The 15,536-nt window shown below is 51.3% G+C and overlaps 1 pseudogene; it reads left to right on the forward strand.

Annotated features, from left to right (window-relative positions):
• Positions 1–15,164: 15,164 nt before the first annotated feature.
• LOC123805696 lies at positions 15,165–15,310 on the forward strand (annotated as a pseudogene).
• The last annotated feature ends 226 nt before the right edge of the window (positions 15,311–15,536 follow it).

A 15,536-nucleotide genomic window follows, 5' to 3' on the forward strand; every position in this document is an offset into this window, starting at 1 on the left:
CGAGAGGGGCGGAGTCAGCCCGAGGCCACACCCTTCGTCCGGACCACGGGCAAGGGGCGGGGCGCTCTCCAGTCGCCTTCCCTCAGCCCGCGCCGTCAGGCAACAGGAGCCAATGGGAGAGTGGGAAGAGAGCGGAGCTCTGCGGAACTGGGACACTACCTTGGAGAGGGCGGGGCTGACAGTGGAGAGGTGAGCTGGAGAGAGGACAATGCAGGGGGTGGGGGCAGTTTAAAGAGTGGAGAGGGAAGGAAGGTAACCTGGGACCCCAGATGGAGGGAGAGGTGAAGAGGACTGATAAGTCTGGGACTGGGGCGTGGGCACTGCCTCGTGTGGGAGAGAGAGTGTTGGGTAGGAAGAGGGATCAGGGTAGGGAAAGAAACAGGATGGAGGGGGGTTTTCGGGGATAGTGGGATCCCCAGGGATAGGGGAGCCCTCCGGAGTGGTGAAACACCTTTTAGGGCTCAGCGCAAAGAGGTGAGCGTTGGATGCTGTGAAATGCCCAGATTTTAGGAAGTGATGAAAAATAAGTTTTTGAAAATAAAGAGCAGATCTTTCTTAAACATTTTGTTCTTCTCAGTCCCCCTGCGTGGAAAGGAGCATCATTATAAGTTTTAAAAATTTGAAGTCAAGAGCAGAGGATTGTGAGTGACCTTTCTGTCCTCTGCTCCTGTCCCTCTCGAGGGCTTTGGGGTAGGAGCTGTGTCTGATTTATATCTACTGAGTTCCCAGCACCCTGCTCATGCACAGTGGGGCACAGAGCTGGCATTGCAGGGGTTTGATGTGAGGAGGAGCGAATGTGGAATGGCCTGAGGAGCAAAAGAAAGGAGGCCACACAGTACAGCTTTTCTGTAAGCTTCACACCAACCTTATGCAGTGGTACCTCATTTCACTGGTGAGGACACCAAAGCACCGAGAGGCCAACAGATGTTCCCAGGACTATATAACTAGCACAGGATTCTATCTACTCGTCACTATGGCATTTTAGGGCAAAGCTGTGTGACTTTGAACAGGTTACTGGACCTCTCTGAGCCCCTGGTTCCTCATCTATTAAAAAGTTAATAAAGATGCTGCTACTTGGCAAGGACTGAGCAGGCAGAAGGCTTCAGAGGATGGAAGAAAGTCTGTTCCTGGCAGAGGAAACTGTTCAAAGGTATTTGGAGTCTGAATAAAACACTGCTGGGAACCCCTGGTCTAATCTGGGGTGGGTGGGGGGGATTGGGAGAGGCTTTCCTGAGGAGGGATAGGCAAGCTCAGGCTAGAAGTAGGGGTTACTTAGGTTAGGAGGGAACCTCAGAGAATGAACAGTGCTCTGGGCAAAGAGGCGAGTCTAGGCAAAACCCTGGAGGTGAGGGAGAGTGTAGCTTTGTTGGAGAACACAGACAAGTTCAGGGGGACTGGAGCTCTCAGGGCAGGGACACCCCAACCAAGAGAAGAGAAGAGTATGAAGGAGCAGGAGTGGCCAGAGAGAAGGGAGTTCAGGCTTTATTCTGGGGGCCAAGAAGTCTACTGGGGTCTTGCTTGTGACCCTGGTCTCAGCAGGTTATGCTGAGGCCTGTCTTGAAGACCTTGAGTCCGTATTCACCGGTTATCAGAGGGGTGTCCTGGGAAGTTTTTAAGCCAGGTACTGATGTGGGAAAGAGCTTAGTAGGGAACCCACGTAGCATGAAAACAGTGAAAGCCCACAAAAAGCAAATGGTGTGTGGCCTGCAGGGTTAACGGTTGGAGTCCTCAGTGAGGCCTGGACCCAGAGGCTCTGTCCCTTCCCCTCTTTAGAGCGTACCAGCCTTTGAGGATGATTGAGAGCACAAGGAAGAGGCTGAGCGGGAGGCTGAAGTCCAGGCTAGTGGGTGTCTTCCAGTCAAACCCAGGGTTGGGGTTGGGCAGGTTGGCCCCAGGAAGCTTGCACTGCTGGCTGGGGCCTGAGGTCTGGTAGGGTGATGTTTGCCTTATGTGTTGAGCTTGGTAATGGAGCTAAGAAACCTTGTGACTTCTCCCTGTGTTTAGAATTGTCTGTGGCTTCTAGTTGTCAGTATGGCCAAGTTCTAAGTCCCTAGCCTGGTATTCTAGACCCTCCATTATCGCTCTCTGCCAACGGCACCAGCCTCATCTTCCAATCGCTTCTCCTCTCACACCAAACTCAGCTCCATCCACAAGCAGGGTGCCATCTCTCCCCTCCACGTAGTTGCTCCTCCTGTTCCCCTTGTCTGGGGGGCCGTGTTACTCTCCTGAGTCAATTCCTACTTTCCTGCTGGGCTGAAGGGAAGAAACTTTGGGGCAGATGCCCATCTGTCCTTTTCACTGCTGTACCCTCAGAGCCGGGCACTTAGTAGGTGCTCAATAAATAACTGTTGCATGAATGCCCCATCTCTCAAATCAAGTCTTCTCCTCTAAGAAGTCCGTCTCCTCCAGGAAGTCCACCGTTGGTGTGGAATCTCTCAGATTGAAGTCTCTAATTATGACTTTCAGGTCCAGTTGGCCCCGCACCCCCACCCGTCTGAGTGCTGGCCGGCCCTTGTAAGACCTTGGTATTGGGAAATGAATGAGGCTCTCAGAGAGCAGTTCTCTGCCGCCCCTTCTGTGACAGCCTCCTGAGCAGGTCAGAGGAGCAGAAGGCCAGAATAAAAAGGCAGCTTTCAGAACAGACTCTCCGTGACCCCTGAGGTCCGGGAGAAGAGTGCCCAGGTCGCCGGGAAGTGACCAGCAAACAGCTCTCGGACGCCCACATCACCCTCTGGCTACCCTCCCACGGGGAGAAAGTCTCCAGACCTGGGAGAATCAGGCATTTTTACAGCCAGAGAGACTCACAAAGCGTGACAGAGACATGGTCATGGTGGCTTGTCTAGGAGGGTGATTGAGGGCTCCAAGATGGCTGTGAACTGGGGCCTCTGGGGTTGACAGAAAGGGCTACCCTTGTCAGCCTGGTGCCCCACCTCTCCGAGAACCTTCCACCCCTCTGTGTTCCGGCCAGAGGAGAATGAACAGTGAAGCCACTGCAGCTTCAGCTCTGCTGCACGGCTTCCTATTCTCACAGCAAATGAACATCCACTTTGTGCCTACATTTGTAGTAGAAATCTGGCACTCTCTTGAATAGAGCCACCAAATTGTATAAAACTTTACACCCTCTGAGACCTGCTTCCAACAGACCCTGATGTGCCCCACCACGTGCAGGCACCATGTGTTGTGGGGGCGCATGGCATCCAGGGGCAGCAGGCCGACGCGGCCCTGCCCTCCGCAGCTCACTGTCTAGTAGGATCTGTAGGCTCAGCTGAACTCTCGGCCCTCACAGTGAGCCTGCTTTCTGAGCTGTCATCCTCTGCCACTGTAGAATCCCTTCCCCAGCTCTCCTGTCTTCCCCAGCTCTCCTGTCTGCCTGTTCAGCACGGGCATTTTCTCCATCCTTCAAGGCCCGGGACACAGCTTGACCCCTCTGGGGAGCCCACCCAACCAGCTCTGTGGGAAGCACAGCGTTGTGCGGTGGAGCCGGTGATACTGTGGGCTCTTTGTGCCTCTGTTGGGACATTGATTCCCCTTGGATCTTGGGCTGTTTCTGGGTCAGTTTTCCCATCAGAGTATGAAATTCTAGAGGGCAAGTGATGGAGTCTCATTTCTCTCTATGCCCCAAGCTCATCCTACATTTACCAATAATTTCTGAGTTGGATGGCAGTCCAATACCAAACATTGAGCACCCAGGGATGGGACAGCCAAGGACCCCCCAGTCCGAGGGCTCTCTGCAGTGGTGTGTGCAGAGTACCCTGTGAACACAGGACACCACCAGGGAAGGACAGGGTGGGAAGGTGACACTGGAGTTGGTGCCAGACACGCAGCCTGACCCAGTCACTTCCCTTCTCTATGCTTCAGCTTCCTCATAACTAGAATGGAGATGAAGCCCTGGCCAGTGTGGCTCAGTTGGTTGGAGTCTCATCCCATTTTTCAGTTTCATCCCGTTACCAAAAGATCATGGGTTCGATTCCCAGTCACCGCACATGCCTGGGTTGCAGATTCAAACCCCAATCAGAGCACATGCAGGAGGCAACTGATTGATGTCACTCTCTCACATCCGTGTTTCTCTCTCTCTCTCCCTTCCCTTCTCTCTTGAATGAGGATAAAATAAACCTTTAAAAAAACAAATAAATAAAGTGGAGATGAAAGTAGTGGCCCCTCAAAGGTGGTGCACGTTAAACGAGACTAGTGTTTAGTCACCCAGCCCGGAGACAGTGCCGTGTGTGTGTGTGTGTGTGTGTGTGTGTGTGTGTGCGCGCGCGCACCAAAGTCATTTCCATAGTACCAAGGCAGAAAGGTCCGGGTAGTCTGTGGCTGGAGAGATGGGTGGGGGCGGGGCGTGTCACACCGGTCTCTGTCCCTGAGTTTGGCTTGAGTTTGGCTTCTGTGCTGAGGGCAGAAGGAGCCTTGGGAGGGTTTGTGCAGAGGTTACAAGGTCAGGCTTGCTCCTCAGCTCACCTGGTCGCTGGAGAAGAGACTTAGGCAGGGAATCTCTACCTGAGGCCTGTTTTGAGAGTGACAAGGAGAGATGACTGTCTGAACCTGGAACATTTAGGGAAAAGAGGCAAGCTGCTGGCTGTGTCTGTGTGGGGTAATGGAGATAGAGAATTTGAGGCATTTGGGGCTCAAGAGAGGGACCACGGCTGGAGGACACAGCCAGGAACAGCCTTTGGGGTGACAGGTTAGGGGCCTCAGGGAGGGAGTGGACTTGCAAGGAAGAAGCAAGGAAATCCACAGGGAGAGGGGCGGGCAGTGGATGGAGCCCAGGAGAGCACGAGAGAAGGGCTGGTCAGAAAAGGGGTGAGGAGAGAAAGCTGTAAGGAGAGGTTTGGAGGGCCAAGAGCCCCAGGGCTGAAGTGTCGCAGGGTCCACAGCCGGGGCTGAGGGTGGCAGGGAGACGTGGAGGCAGGAGCAGGGTGCACCTGGAGCCGGTGTGGTCTGCCCTTCCCAGGGTAGCTGGCAAAGGGCTCGTGCTTGGGTGACAGCTGGGGGAGGAGGCAGAGCTGGAGGCTTGTAGAGGACTTAAAGCCACATGGAAGAGCGGAGGTAACCGTTAAGTGTAGAGGAGAGGCCCAGAGGCTGAGGAGAGGCAGCACTTCCACTTCAAGGGGGTGAGGATGGGGCAGGAGAGGGGGACCAGGCCTGGAGGCCTCGGTGAAGCAGGAGGCAAGACATCTGCTCTCCTGGGGAGGACCAGGTGGAGCAGGAGCTGTGAGGAGAGGCATGAGGTGGGAGCCATGGCTGTGGAAAGTGGAAAAGGAGGAACAAGCCCTCCTAAGGTAGGAGCCGTAAATATGAGGTGGCCCCTTTCCCTCGGTGGAGGGATTGGGGTGCCTTCAGGAAATGCCTGTGTCAACCTAACAAAAAAATGATACCTGGCCCCCCTTCTCATGCTCCTGAATCCCTGCAGGCTCTGTCCTTGAAAGAATGGGCAGCTTCAGGCTTCTCTGATCCCACGTCCTCCCAGCTCCCTTGCCTCCAGTGGGAGCAACAGTGGTCACAGTAACTCCAAGCTTACTCTTTATCAGTGCCTCCTCATGCCCACAAGAGGGGACATCTGGTTTAGCCCCACCGCAGTCAACGGCCAGGGTCTGCCACCTGGTGGACTGAACTTCACAGATTTACTTCTTTGTCTCCAGCACAGGGGTAGGGACACACCCAATGTGGGCGATCAGTACATCTAACTAAAGAAATGCGAGGGGAACATCCTCATTTGGCTGCCTCTGCTGCCCCCTGCTGGCTAATACTGGTTGGTGCAGAATTATAGTAACACTGGAGTGGTGGTTTTCAAACTTTTTGTTATCAGAACCCTTTTCAGACCCAAAAGCTATTGAAGACCCTGGAGAACTTCTGTTTATATAGCCCATACTAGTATTTATAATATTAGAAATTAAAGTGGAGACATTTTTTAGAAATTAAGTAATTAATTTAGCAATATAAATCTTATTATAAGGTAACATATTTTTATGGGAAATATATTTTCCAAAACAAAAAGTTATTGACAAGAGTAGCATTGTTTTATATGTTTACAAATTCTTAAATGCTTGGCCTAATAGAAGACAGCTGGATTCTCATATCTGCTCCTGCATTGAATCGCATTGTTTTGGTTGAAGTTTACAGGGAAAATACAGACTTATACTAAAATGTAGTTAGAAAAGGGAAGGGTACTTCAATGGCCTTTTTGAATAATTGTGGCTATTCTTGTTTTATACTAGCCCAACTTGACGAAATTCTGAAAGATTAGTTGTTGTTAGAATCTGAAACCATATCAATAAAATTTTCTTTCTCAGTTACACGAAAACCCATTGGTCTCTTTTGTACTTTGAATGTGTTTTTGACCCATGCATGATCTTGTAACAGCATGCATTGGACACTTGGGGAAAAAATGGTTCACCAAGTCATGCAGATCCTTCAAATATTGACCAATTTCAGTATATAACATTTAAAAAATCAAATTCATTAATGTCACTACTAATCTCATCGGAAACATTCAATTCAGATATACTTTGTTTTATTGCCCTTCACTTTACTGCCCTTTTCAGATCTTGGGGGTTTCTTACAGATTAAAGATAAGACTCTCCACCAGTAAAAAGATTGACTTGTTGAAAGCTCAGATGATGGTTAGATAAAGTGTTATTAAAGTAAGGTGTGTGTTGTCTTTCTAGACATAATGCTATGGCCTGCTTCACAGACTGCAGCACAGTGTGGGGAAACCAGAAAGCGCGCGCAACTTGACTGGATGCTCACGCCCACTTGGTCCCTGATCTGTGCCTGCCCTGGGAAGCCGTCAGGTTCACAATGGTTAACAGAGTTTCCCAAAATTCTAATTTTCATGAAAAGCTTGAATTTTTTAACCTTTATTGTATTTTTCCATTACCACGTAGTCCCCTTAGACCCCCCTGCCCCCAGCAATCACCACACTGTTGTCCATGTCCATGAGCAAAAATCTTGGATTTTATCATTAACAACAAATACTGTCAGTTTACCTTGCAATGGCAGACTTACTTTGTTCCTCTTTGAGAAAATAACTGCCAGATACACAGTCTGTATGGTCACAATTTATGGGTCAACATTTCTTTCAAGTAGGAATGCTGCTCCATGAAAAAAGCGGCCAGTTCAGCTCACAGGTCAAACAACTGCAGAAATGTGTTCCCTGGGGACAGCCATCGTGCTGTCGTCTGCAGAACGGCCTGATGACAATTCCTATTTTGTCACACAGAACGTTTAAAAGGTGTGCCATTAGGAGTCAATATATAGTGCATTAAGTAAATGTTACTGCTTCCCCGATGACTCTCTTGGGTGACATTGGCTGTATTTTGCTGTGAGGGCAAGACTCGGAAGGCTCTGGTTCCATTTGGGGCCACTGCTGTGTTTCCTGCTGAGGTGCCTGCAGGTTAACCAGCGTGGCCTTTGCATCGTCTGTGTATGAAACGTCACCCCAGTGAAGAGGGCCAGTGGTGCCTTAGTGTCAGTATGAAAAGGGTTTGGACCTTGCAGGCTTCCCCCTGCAAGGGTCTGCTGTCTCCTCTGGAGTGTATATTATGTATTAGGCACAGGCCAAGCCTTTTACTCTCTTTAAAAAAAAAAAAACTCTCACCCAAAGGTATGTTTTATTGATTTTAGAGAAAGAAGTAGGGAGAGAGAGAGACAGAAACATCGATATGAGAGAGAACATTGATCGGTTGCCTCTCATACACACCCCAACTGGGAATCGAACTCATAACGTAGGCATGTGCCCTGACTGGGAATGAAACCTGAAACTTTTTGGTGCATGGGACAACGCTCCAACCAACTAAGCCACCTGGCCAGGGCACATCTTACTATTTAAAAAAAAAAATACATGGTGGTAATGAATACCAAGTGCTGGCGAGGATGTGGAAAGTGGAATCATCTGCACTGTTGGCGGGGGCAGCATGGGAGACGCCTCAAAACACTAGAAATAGAACCGCCCTAGGACCCAGCAGTTCCACTTCTGGCCATTTATCCGAAGAAAACAGAAATGTGAATTCAAAAAGATATACTCGTATACACCCCTGTGTGTATTGCGACATTACTAGTAATAGACAAGACAGGAAAGCAATCTAAGTGTCCATGTATAGACGAATGAATGAAGAAGATGCGGTGCATACATGCGATGGAATATTACTCAGTGATAAAAAAGAACGAAATCTTGCCATCTGTGACAACATAGGTGGGCCTAGAGGGTATCACACTAAGTGAAATCAGTCAGAGAGAGAAAGCCAAATGCCGTATAATCTCACTTATATGTGGAATCTAAAAAAACAAATGAATGAATAAACAAAATAAAGCAAAAACAGACGCATAGACATAGAGGACAAACTGATGGTTGGCAAACGTTGGGAGGGAGAGGGTGGGGGTGGGAATAAAGACACAAACACCAAGCATTGGGTAGTTAGAGAAAAGGTTCCTGCACTCAGTGGGGACAATGGGACAATGAAACATGTCAAAGTGGTTACGAAGGTGTTCATCAGTTCACATTCAAGCATAGAATAAAAACTAAACTGAAAAATGTTGAGTACTTATTAAAAACCACCTACAAAAAAACAAGTAAAAATAAAACTAAAAATATTGTGGTAGAAGACCAAATATAACATAAAATTCACATTTTCACCATTTTTAAGTGTATAGTTAAGTGGCATTGAGCACATACACTAGCCACCACCACCACCATCCATCCGTCCCTAGAACATTTTTCATTTTGTAAAACTGAAACTCGGTTTCCATTAAACGCTAACTCCTTATTTCCTTATCCGAGGCTGCACATAGGTCCTACCCACTGCACCCCTCACCCAGACATCGGCCGGAGGTGGATTTCTCGGCAGAACACAGGAGGCGGTGAGGGGAGTGCCCGGTCCCGTGCTCTGTAATGACAGGTGGCTGTTACAGTGAAAGCAGTGGCCAGGGGACACCCAGAGAGAAGTGTTGAACAGGAGGGTGACGTGGGCAGACATTGTAGGGTCTTCACTGTGTGGAAGGTGGAATAGAAGGGTTGAGAACAGAGGTGAGGAGATAAGTACAAAATTCTGGGAGAAGAGACAAAGGTCTGGCCCCCACGGGAAGGGGCTGTGGGGATGTGGAAGGTGAGGTTGCTGGGAGAATGCAGTGGCTGGCTCAGCGGCTGGGAGTCTGAACCGCCGGCCTCTGCACTCTGGGTCCCGAGTGCTCCAGCTGAGGCTTTGCAAGGGCCCTTCCTGGGACCTACTATCCACGTAGAATGAAAATGCAGGGCTCTACGCCCAGAAATCATTAAGAATTTCAAAGTGGTGGCACCGGAGCATTATATCAAGAGCAGAATACTTAGCTTAGGGCCACCAGATTTAGAAGGGGGAAAAAAAAAAGAGGACTTCCAGTTAAAGTTGAATTTCAGATAAACAGATAATGTTTTAGTGTAATTGTCTTTGCAATAAAAAAATATTTTGTGTGGATGAAAAGGGGCCACATACTAACCCTGACAAGCTCAGGGGAGGCCTGCGTGGTGGCCTTACAAACTCAGAGCCCTAAAGAAACCATATAGAGTGGTCTGAAGTTGAGATTTCTTAACTAGAGGCAAGTCACGGCAGGTAGTCATGTCCTAGGTTGGTACCTTCCTTGGCAAAGGTCAGTCTTTCCCTTAACCGGGCCTGTCTGTCATCGCCTCTACGATAACATGCCCTTGGAAGGTAAGGGCAATCCCCCTTTCCCAGGCCTTTCAGGGCACATTCTCCCACCAGAAGAAGGGCTCACAGAACCCCTCATTATCGTCTTGTTCCCCCAAACCACCTCTGTGGGCTGCGAATGTTAGTTGTTAACTATCCTGTACCCACCCACGTAGCTTGTGTCTCTGTTTCACTCTTCATCCGATCTCGGAGGCTTCCCTGCTCTGCTTTCTCCCACCTCCCTAGTCTGCCACCAGTGGGTTTCACATATCCCTTTACTCTCCCCCTCTGGTACTGATGGGTAAGTGGTAAAACTGCCATTTCCTCAGTCCGCTGAGATTTTTCTTCCTGGCTGTTGTCAGTTTGGCTCAAATAAACTCATAAAAATTCTTTGCAGTTTCGGATGTTCTTAGGTCGACAGTTGTTTGTCTGAAGTTCAACTTTAACCAGGATCCTGGATTTTAGTTGAGCTTATTAGAGGCAAGTCTTACCCAGGGATCCTGCTGTCCTCTCCTATTACTCCGGGCTCCTGGGAGAAGGGTCCCCAAACTTTGGCCTGTGTCAGAATCATGTGGAGCACTTGTTAGAACAGATAGCTGGGCCCACCCTTTCTGTTTCTGATTCACAGGTCTGAGGTGGAGCCCAAGAATTCTTATGTCTAACAAGTTCCAAGGTGAAACTGATGCTGTTGGTCCCAGAGACACATTCTGACAACCACTGCCCTAGGGCTCTTACCCCAGTGAAGCACATAAACGGGACACAGAAAAGCGCAGTGACCCAATGCGACCACCAGAGGGCAGAAGCGCTCACTAGTCAGGCTTCAGGCTGTGCCCACAATCCTGAGTCTTAGCTTACACACCTTTGCTGAGTGTTTGCTCTGTGCCTGAACATATCCAGGGCCCAGCTACAACAAAAACATGGGTCAGACTCAGCGCCTGCCCTTGAGGAGCTCAGGGTCTGGAGAGTGAAACAAAGGTGTTAACTTGAGATTACAATTGGTACTGAGGTGGTGGGAAGCACAGGTGGTGGGTACTGAGGGGGTGGGATGGGGAGGCTGTGGGAACCCAGAGGAGCCTTGTGGGGGGGTAGGCAGGCGGGCTTCCTGGAGGAGCTTGTCGCTTGAACCATGAGTAGGAGTCACCCAAGTGGGAAGTAGAGGAAGAAGGGCGTTTCTGGGCATAGGCACACAGGCTGGGAAGCATCGGCTGTGTTCATGGAACAGTGTAGAGGCAGGAACAAGATCTGGTGGGTGAATACCTGGCAAGGCTGGCAGGGGCTTGGCTGGATCCTGAGGGTCTCAGCAAGCCCAGGCGTTTTCACTAGCTGGTGTGTTAGACTGACCCCCTGGCAACTGTGAGAAGGAAGAGAGGCCAGAGCCAGGGAGGCTAGTGAGGAGGCTGGTACAATGGCCCAGGGAGAGGTGACCAGAGGAAGCAAGAATGGCAACCGTGTCTCATCCATCCATCCACTCGCTGCACACTTTTTTGAACACATTCTCTGAGCTAAGCCCTGGGCTGGGTGCTGGGAGTTGGTGGTAACCACAACAGTTCCTGGACTTCTCCGAGGGCTTACGTTCTTGTGGCAAAGGCCACCAGCCAGTGACAGCAGAGGGACCAGCACAAGGGATGCTAAGGAAGACAAATGGCAGGGTCTAGGCAGTGGTGGGGGTGGGGGGCATCTCCCAGGAGAGCCCCTGACCTGGGCACCCTGACCTAGTGAGCACAGAAGCCTCATTCAGCCAGACCCTGGCACCCTCCCCACCACAGCCCAGACCTAACAATATGGCCATTGAAGGTTGCTGCCACTGCTCGAGGTCCATCCTTTCCTGCCCCCATCCTCCCTCAGCCACACAATCCTGGCCTTCAGCGAGGAAGAAAGAGCAGGATTATACGCAGGTACCAGGAGCTGGGCCCACCCTTCCACCAGAGTCAGCCTGCCCCAGCTCAGGTGAACACCCAGGCAGGCACCTTCTTCAGGTGGCCAGGGCTCTCGTTCTAAGCATGTGAAGAGTCGGCCAGCTAGAAGCAGAGGGATGGAGGAGGCGACCTTAAGTGTCAAGGGGATGCTCTAGAAAGGTGTTTTGGATGCTCAGGGTCTGTGGAGTACCACACTGGTCTTCAGAGGTAGGATTGATCCCATGGATGAAGTTGATTAAAATCAAACTAACTGTAGCATGACTTTCTAGAAGAGTGGCCTTCTTGCTGTTTTCCAAGAATATTCTCAGTTCATTCTAGCCTTGGGGCCTTTGCTTACAAAGTCCCATCTGCTTGGGGTGCTCACTCCTCTCCAAGGCCTCTGCAGGGTCAGCGTCTGTGGTAGGAAGAATAATGGCCCCCAAAGGTGTCCATGTGCTGGTCCTCGGATGTGTTAACTTATATGGTAAAGGGGATTTTGCAGATGTGACTAAAATGCGGGTGTTGAGATAGGCAGATACCCTGGTGGCCCAATGTAATCTCCGTGGTCCTTATCAGAGGAAGGTGGGGAGGGGCTTCAGAGGAAGAGGAAGAGATATGATGACAGAAGCAGAAGTCAGAGAGATGGGGGACAGGAAGATGCTACACTCTGGCTTTGAAGACAGAGGAAGGGGCCATGAATCACAGAATGCAGGCACCTCTAGGAGCTGGAAACGGCGTGGAAACAGATTTGCCCCTAGAGCTTCCAGAAGGAATGCGGTCCTGCCGACCCATTTTCATCTTCTGACATTGAGAACTAGAAGAGAATACACTTACATTGCTTTAAGCCACTAAGTTTATGGTAATTTGTTACAGCAGCAATGGGAACACAGCTCCTTAGCATTGAGGTCCCGGGCTACCCTGTGTGAAGGCAGTTGTTCGCACCACCTCCAGCCACCTGTTTCTGTCTCCTCGTGGCCCTTATTGTGATCTGAAATTATCATATTTATTTCCCAGTTTGTGGCCTGTCTCCTCTGCCTGCTACATGCAGTTCCTTGAGAGCAAAGGCCTTATTTTGTTCACTCTTGCAACTCTGCCCCTAGAACAGTGCCTGGTACATAAAGTAAATATTTGTCACATAAAATCAAGAATGACGGAATAAATGAAAGACTGAGTATGATCTGTCTCACATGCACTCTGAGGACTCGGGGAGGGAGACGCTTCAGCTGGCTGGTGGGGGTGGGGCACTCCTAGGCAGAAGGGGTCTCAGGAGCCGTGAGAATGGAGGCAGAGGCACTGGCACTGGAGGGGTGGGCGAAGGGGTGGGCGAGGTGAGCACGTGCCTGCCCGTGGGGGCTGGAGTGGCACCCAATGTTGAACCTGTCGTGCATTTTGCAAGTTACAGTTTCAAACTGAGAATTTTTATTTTTTTCTGGCACTCATCCCACCCTTGCCGGTCTCCCAGGGCTGGAACCACGTGTCCGGGAGCTCGAGGAAGCTGCCCAGGCCCCTGACCCTCAGCCTATTCTGATCCCTTCAGATACCAGACTGTATCCTGGGACCTGGCCCACCACTGGTCCAGCTCCCCTTTCTTCATTGCCCTAACGCTGGCGCCTGGGCAGGGTGAACAAGAATCCATCTGTAGGTGGTGCTCAAGACTTGGGCCACTGTGGGTCCTGGGCTTCGGCGACACCTGTGGGAGCCTCCCAATGCCCTCAGTGCAAGGCTGAAGTGGACAGAACTCTGGGCCCCGGGCAGGGAAACCCAGCTTCAGAACCCAGGCTCTGTCGTTCCTGGGCTGTTTGTGGCTCACTTTCCCCATTTGCAAACTGGAAATGTAAAGGCCTACCTGGCAGCAGGTAGTTCACAGAGAGTGTAAGAACTCCTGGCACGCAGGGGGCGCCAAAAAGTGCGAGTTCCCTTTCTCTTGTGCCTGGTTTGGGGGCCCAGACTGTCAGCTTTGCCCCTGGCAGACCCCCTTCCAACTCCAGCCCCCAACTTCTGAGTTCTTTACCACAACTCTCTGTCCCAGCTAGAGAGAAGGGGAAACTGAGGGCCAGAGGGATCAGAGACTTGCCGGAAGTCACACACTGAGTACAGACTGGAACCCACGGCCCTACTCTTGGCCAGGCTCTGCAGATGCCTGGCTCCCCCTTTCTCCATTCGTTTCCATCTTGCCTTGAAAATGCTGAGCCTGGGAGGGGCAACTGTGCGTGCAGCCTCAGCTGGGGGGCCCCTCCCCCATCACGCACTCACGCACGCACAGGCACAAAGCTGAGGACTCTGGATACTTCCATGAAAGGCTGGTTTCCCTCTTGAGTCAGAGCAGATCCAGAGCAGAGGGCTTGGGGCCTGGCTGGGCTGCACTCCCAGAGCTCTGGCCTGCTCAGAGAGCGGTTCCCCCACTCCTTACTGGAACTTCTGGACATAGGCCAGCACAGCTGCATCCCCTCAGCAGGGCCTGCAACCATAGGCCCACGTTGCATCAGCTCGGCCTGTCTCTGTGCCCGTTCCTGCCCGCCAGCCAATGGGGTCTGGCCTAGTGTACACATCCCGGCTCTGACCCACCCACTGGCCAGGGAATCACCACGCGGCAGCCTGGTCCTCCCTCAGCATTCTCAGCCAGGGAGGCTGGACGGAGGGGCTAGCGTTCCAGGCATCCAGCATGGCCTTCCTCCCACTTCCCCCACCTCACTGATAGCCCTGGGAGTGCCACCTTGATTCTTCTTCCTGGAGGTGGCAAAGGTGCCCCTCTGCCCCAGCCTCTGTTCTTCTGCCCTCTGTACCTGCGCTCACCCACACCTACCATCCCGTGGCATCCATTACTCTCCTAGGCCATGACTCTGCAATTGTCCTCTCCAGCACATAGCCTCCTCTCCCTAGTGCCACACTCATGGATGCTGCAGCTCCCTGGGTGTGCCCAACTTATAGACAATGGAGCTCACCATCCTCCCATCTCAGAATCTCCACCTCAGGAGGGGAGCCGTTCGCCACTGCTCACCCAGGCTGGACCTCGGGGCCCTCCTTCCTCCTCTGCCCAGGTTCAAGCAGTAGCATCTCACTCTGGGCTCTTGCGGCATTCTCCTCTGACCCCCCCCCCCCCCCCACCACCACCACCATCCCACAGGCAGAGAACTCCTCGGAAAGCACCATGTGCCCTCAGCACTTCCCGCTAAACTGCCATCAGGAGGAAGCTCCCGAGCTTCTGGCCCTCAGGCTCTTACTAGTGGCCTGGCCGCCTTCTGTAGCTTTACCCACACGTGCTCCTGCCTGCCTGCCTTGGCTGCTTCCCAAGAAATCCTGTCAGGATGTAGCTCCTTTTAGTCTGAGGCCTGAAGCCAGCAGGCCCACTGTAGAGAATGCCAAGCCTGGCCGGAGGGGCTTGCCCCAGCCTCCCCTCTTTTCCCGGGCTACAGTGAGGGGCCCCAGCCCCCACTCAGATCTGCACCCCCCACTGCATGCTTCTCTTTTATTCAGCTTATTGATTTCAAAAATGGAGTATAAAAGTAAATGTGCTACTGAAAAAATTCAGAGAAAAAGAGGAGAAAATACAGGTAATATGCATTTGCATCTCCAAAGATAAACAGTATTAAATCATTTAAGAATATTTCCTTCTGTACTCACCTGGCGGGGGGGTGGTCACAGAGGGGTTTCCCCGGAGAGGCTTCTCCATTGCACTGTGCTGTGCTGACCTCCGGGGTTTCCCCGAGTGTGGTGCTGCCTGATTTGTGGTACTGGGGACTGTGTTTGCACCGTCCCCTAAACATAAAAGAGAAAAAGGGAGCCCTGACCAGTGTGGCTCAGCTGGTTGGGCTTTGTCCCATAAAGCAAAAAGTGGCTGGTTCAATTCCCTGTCAGGGCACATGCCTGGGTAGGGGGATCATCCCTGGGTGGGGCATGTACGAAGTGATCGATGTTTCTCTCCTTCTCTTTCTCCCTCCCTTCCCCTCTCTATAAATAAATAAATATAATCTTTTAAAAAAATATT

Source organism: Phyllostomus hastatus, unplaced genomic scaffold (genome assembly GCF_019186645.2).
Source record: "Phyllostomus hastatus isolate PE091 unplaced genomic scaffold, TTU_PhHast_1.1 phas_scaffold_317, whole genome shotgun sequence".
NCBI lineage: Eukaryota > Metazoa > Chordata > Mammalia > Chiroptera > Phyllostomidae > Phyllostomus > Phyllostomus hastatus.